At 39.5% G+C, this 6,000-nt stretch overlaps 1 protein-coding gene across 3 annotated transcripts in view; it reads right to left on the reverse strand.

Moving 5' to 3' along the window:
• The window catches only part of LOC109427066 (uncharacterized), a 46,772-nt gene extending 41,398 nt beyond the window's left edge, over positions 1-5,374 (reverse strand). The window contains exon 1 of one of the 3 annotated variants that reach the window (XM_062858277.1): positions 5,207-5,374. The gene's annotated coding sequence lies outside the window, so the exon portion shown is untranslated. Of the gene's footprint in view, positions 1-4,650 lie in introns of all 3 variants that reach the window. The other 2 variants (XM_062858276.1, XM_062858278.1) reach the window with 2 other exon arrangements.
• Between the last annotated feature and the right edge of the window lie 626 nt (positions 5,375-6,000).

Below are 6,000 nucleotides of genomic sequence, written 5' to 3' on the forward strand. Positions count from 1 at the left end.
TCTTGATATTGAAGGAGCGTTCGATAACACATCTTACGATTCAATGAGGAATGCTATGTCAAGACGTGGTTTTGATAGATGCATTGTTGATTGGATTGGAGAAATGTTATCAAAAAGAGAGATATCATCTAACCTTGGCAATTCATTTATTACCGTTAGAGCAGTAAAAGGGTGCCCACAAGGAGGCGTACTATCACCTCTATTGTGGTCTTTGATAGTTGATGATCTTCTAAAAAAACTGGAAGCACAGGGCTTCGAAATAATTGGCTTCGCTGATGACATAGTCATAGTAGTTCGTGGTAAATATGACAATGTTATCACTAACAGAATGCAAACTGCCTTAAATTTAGTCTCCTCGTGGTGCGATAAGGAAGGATTGAACATAAATCCTTCTAAAACCACGATCGTACCATTTACACGACGGAGAAAAATAGCAATTACTAACTTAAAACTGAAAGGAACTCTTTTGGAACTTTCAAATACCGTCAAGTATCTTGGAGTTTATCTTGACAGCAAACTAAATTGGAATTTACATCTTGAGCATGTAGTTGGTAAAGCTACAAGTGCTCTATGGATCAGTAAAAAGACGTTTGGTAAAAAGTGGGGATTGAAACCGAAAATGATCCACTGGATTTATTCGGCAATTGTGAGACCCAGAGTTACCTATGCGTCACTGGTCTGGTGGCCTAAAACAAATGAAAGGTTAGCACAGAAGAAACTAGAAAATCTTCAAAGATTAGCTACTCTTTCAATTACTGGTGCAATGCGAAGTACACCGTCTAAAGCGCTTGACACTTTACTTCACCTACTTCCGCTGCATCAATTTGTTCAATCAGAAGCTGCAAAGAGTGCATTGAAGCTCAAAAGAGCTACGCAACTCTTTGATGGTGACCTGAGAGGGCATCTTAGTATTCTGAAAACAATTAGTATCGGCTCTCTGGTCGTAAATAATAGTGATTGGATGAGCAAAAGATACAATTTTGAACGCTCTTTTGAAGTGATTAATCCAGGGCGAAATCTGTGGACAAATGGTGGCCCAGAATTACACCCAGGATCAATCGTATTTTACACTGATGGTTCAAAATTGAACGATCAAGTACGGGCAGGCGTGACTGGCCCCGGGATTAACATATCAATTCCTATGGGCAAATGGCCTACAGTTTTTCAAGCTGAAGTCCAGGCGATTTTGGAATGCAGTAATATTTGCTTACGCAGAAACTACAGACATTCAACAATTTGCATGATGTCTGATAGCCAAGCAGCTCTAAATGCTTTGAAATCAGCAACATGCTCTTCTAAACTTGTATGGGAGTGTATTCAGTCACTTCAACAGTTAGCTTGCCGTAATCAGGTGAAGCTATTTTGGGTTCCAGGGCACTGTGGAATTGAAGGAAATGAACAAGCCGATATGTTAGCAAGACTTGGATCGTCTCATCAATTCATAGGGCCTGAACCATTTTGTGGTGTGTCTGGTTGTTTTCTCAGAATGGAGTTTAAAGCATGGGAACATGAGAAAATAAAATCCAACTGGGAAAACACCACTATTGCGAGGCAGTCGAAACGTTTCATAAAGCCGGACGTTTCAAGTACTCGTAAAATTCTAGAACTTTCTAAAAAAGATCTTAGTTCTTTTACTGGCCTTCTAACAGGTCATTGTCCGAGCCGGTATCATCTGAAGCTAATTGGAAAACTTCAAAATGATTTATGTCGCTTTTGCGGCATAGATACAGAAGACTCGGAGCATTTGTTGTGCCGTTGCCCGGCAATTGCAGCTAAAAGAATTAGGTTCTTCGACAAGGGGCTGATAGAACCCCTTGATGTCTGGAGAACAAACGCCAATGCGGTAGTACAGTTCATCCGAACTGTGGCACCGTGTTGGGATCATGCTTACAGTCATGTTTGATTATTGCTAACTCCAATGGTGATACGTCAACTTGACATAGCTAAACAAAACTGGGGCATTTGTCACAATAGATCTAAAAACAGGTCGCAGTGACTTATATACCCAACAAGGAATAAAAAAAAAACTAAAAGGTTGTGACTGAGTATAGAATAAGCTGAAGTTAAAATACACGTAATGAAAAAAGGTTGCGCAAACTTATCGCAGACTGTTAGAAGACAGCTTCTACTATGTCCAGGATTCAAAAATCTTGACCTACGCGAAGTTGTAAAGGAGATAACTACGTTATAAATGTGTTGGAAATGCAAGGGATGTAATTATTCAATAAACCTAATTATTAAAAAGATGATCAAAATCTCAAATTCAGATAAATTTCTTGCGAGAAAGGCAACATGGATATCGAAGAGATTGATATTATTTTAGAATAAAATTCAACCTACAAGTCATACAGTAAGCAACAAACACATAATTTAAAAAAAGATTGCTTGAATTCCGAGATTAAATACAATCATACATTATTGAGAAAATAATATCTTTAAACGCACCAAAACTGGTACAAATCTCCAAGGGAATTATTTCTGGAGCTCGATTTAAATAGGTCGTATGTGCTTTTGTCGATATAAAATTCGATCAGTTTATTTTAGTTATTGTAGCAGCATGAAAGATATTTTTGAGACTTTTAATGATGGAACGGAAAGCTTATTTTGTGAGGATTCTGCTGTATGTATCAACTTTGTTCAATTTCAACGGTTTTCGCTACAATAAGTAAATCAAACTGATCGAATTTTTAATCGACAAAAGCACATACGACCTATTCAAATCAAGCTCCAGATATGTTTGAGTTCAAGTTTTACTAACTGTTTTCAGTCTAATCCGAAACCCCTTCTTTCAAAATATGAGCACAGATTATTATACTGAATAAGATTTGCAATAACACCATAGAAATACACAAAATGTTGCGATGATTTACAGAAGTGCAAAAAACCGATGGTACGGATAGAATAGAGACCACCGGTGCGCAAAGGCGACCGATCATTATTTTACTCACATGGAAACGAACGACCGGTGCGAAAATGGGTGGATAACGAAATTAAAAATCGTTAACGACGTGCTGTTGCGTGTGTAGTATGAAGCCCACGAGTGGGCTTGGTCTAAGGCAGAATTGCTATATTTATCTTTCGAGACTAGCTGAAGAACAAGGAGTCCATCGCGAAAGCCCTGTTGACAATGCGAAGATTGCTACACTAAAGCAGGAGAATCAGTCCAGGTCTGTTTGTTTTCCTGCAATGCAGGAGTTATGTGGTGGTGGTGGATGGATTGTTGATTCAGGCGCATCGCACCATATGACAGCAGATCGGTCATTTTTTGATCGATTCCAATACAAAGACTCTATGCAATGATGGGATTGTGGTTGATGTGAAGTTGGCAAATGTTCTTTTTGTTCCGCACTGAGCGAAAAATTCACTTAAATTCTACTGGAAATCTTAAGTAGATTTTTTCCATCTAACTTAACATTTGAAACTTAAATGATTAGTATGTAAAAATATTTTACTGAAAAAATCCTTTAAAATTTAAGTGAAATTTTTCACTGCCAAATTTAAAATATTTTTTTAGTATAATTTTACTAGTTCTAGCTATTAAGGTAAATTCAAAAATTTGGTTCGTCTCCGTGCCATCGGAGACCACCAAATGGTTCCTTTGATAAAGAGGAACATCTGAATTCACAGAACATATTGCCATCATCACACTCATGCATGGTTCGTTAGTGATGGGTGACAATTACATGCTTCTATTTTGCATACTCTCGACTGCAGTAAAATCCATTTGAAAACCATATGCAATTTAAAATAGGATACTGTGCGAAATTTCCAATAACTTTTCTTTGGAGATTCACTATACTTTCAAGCGGGTTTCACTTAACTCATGTAAACTCACTGAAAAATTCATTTTCGAAGGGTTACTTGACTTTTTCCAGTGAAATTAAAATGAAATTTCCTCTCAGTGCGGGTCTTCGGCACAGTCTAATTTCTGTGAAACGTAGTGTTGAGTCGCGCTCCAAGTAAAATTCACTGCAGAAAAGTGCTGCATTCTGAATGCGGACAAGATTGATTAAATTAAATTAAAAATTTTCCATACAAAAGTTGTTCCGTGGGGGTGGGAGGGGGTCCAAAGTAGTTAAATTTTGCGTTACGTAATATTTGAATGAACCCTAAGCCCTGGCAACATAGAAGAACATCGCAGCAAAGACAGGCCCAGGAGCTCATGGCAATGGCAACGCAGCCTCAATAAGTAAATAAAAGAAGGTTCCATACATTTCGCCTGACAAAGGTCAAGGCGATGGCTGGCTTTCACCTAGGAGTGCAATTCTCCGCCACAGCTCCTTGCATAATTATAGGTAGACAGGATAAAATATAAACGGTGTATAGAGCAGTGGCGTTATATAAATGCGTATTAGTTTCATCCATATGTTGATTGTCACATTTAGGCTATCAAGCGTAAATAATATTCGTTTCCAGATTTTTTCCATCAACTAAACACCGTAAAACCACACGACCGTTCCGCATCACGTACGGTGGTGGTATTCATATAATTAATGCTCAGTGGCCTTCCACAATGCAGTGATGGAATAACTAGACTCGGTTTTTGCTACTCAATGCTCAGTAACACGCAGACCGATTAAATCACAACTAATTAATCATGAATTGGATTTTTTTCGTTCTCTTTTATCGACGAGGGTGTTAGTATCAAACCTATCGATCACCACACGGTTGGTATTTCATCACACTTTTCACACAGAAATTGATCTAATTTGAATTCCACTAGGTAACAAAAAAAAAAATGCAGCAAAAAATCGCCAACGGCGATAAAAGTGCACCCCGTACGATAACCGCACACTTTAATAAATTCATATGATTGGGTGGGATTTCACATGAATCCTGTTCCACAGGCACGCGGATCAGTTGATGACCGAACGCACATCTCAATCCGGCACGCTGCGAATCAACTGAAGAATGAAGCGGACGCACCCGGTCGCCGCCGCCACACGCGCTCGAATTTCTCTCGACCGACTACTGATCCCGGTGGCAAACCACTGCGCGTTTTCCCCGGGTGGATTCCGGTTAGCCAACAGCGCCAGTCAGTGGTAGGTGGGTGTGGCGAGTCGAAGTTTCCTGATGCGGATGACCAGACCACGCGGCGGGAGGTTTCCTTTGTTTTCACACTTTTGTTCCGGTCTGCAGAAACTCTAGGAGAAAGAGAGGGGGAAAAGCAGCAACAACCAACGAGTTGGTAGATATCGTTTCACACCTTTGGAAGCGCGTGGATCCGAGAATGGGAGAGCTGGGAGTGGGTTTGTATTGTTCGGACGGCGAAAAACTTCTAACTGAATTGGAAACGGATGGTTTGGCAATCGAATCGTATTAGTTGAAGTGATGCATTCCATTCAACTTTGAGGAAGATGAATGGGAGAATTGAGGTATGGAAGAAAGATGTTTATAATGTGTGCTCTTTCCGGTTATGTTTCAATAAATAACGAAAATTAATACGAATTCGGGTGATGACCTCCTTGATATACAAGGGGCTGTTCATAAACCACGTAGACCAAAATTTGGCCATCTCAGACCCCTCGTAGACTTTTGTCCATACAAAAATTTTGAAATTTGTGTGGAGCATAGACTTTGGCTAGACCCCCCCTTCCCCACAAAAAGTCTACGTGGTTTATGAACAACCCCCAAGGGGTTGTGGTCATCCATTTCATGGGGTTTAGGATTTTATTTAGCACGACTTCTTCAAGTGCTTCGGGTGTAAATCATTTCAAATACATTTCTGAATCATTCCAGTTCAAGTAATTCAGATCTGATTCACTTCAACGAAAGGGATTCAGGTATGGTTCATTGCATATTTAAGCGATTTGAGTCTGATTCAAGTGATTCGAGTCTGGTTTACCGTCAAGTCGCCAGTCGCCGTGGGGGCTCCATTCACTGTGTGCTTTCGAATATTGTTTTATTATTTCCATATTATGTTGATTGAATGATATGACAATTTCCCCTCAATTTCACCAATACAACACTAATGAATTGTTACCCTGTTAAACCGCTCAT

Source organism: Aedes albopictus, chromosome 3 (genome assembly GCF_035046485.1).
Source record: "Aedes albopictus strain Foshan chromosome 3, AalbF5, whole genome shotgun sequence".
Classification (NCBI taxonomy): Eukaryota; Metazoa; Arthropoda; class Insecta; order Diptera; family Culicidae; genus Aedes; species Aedes albopictus.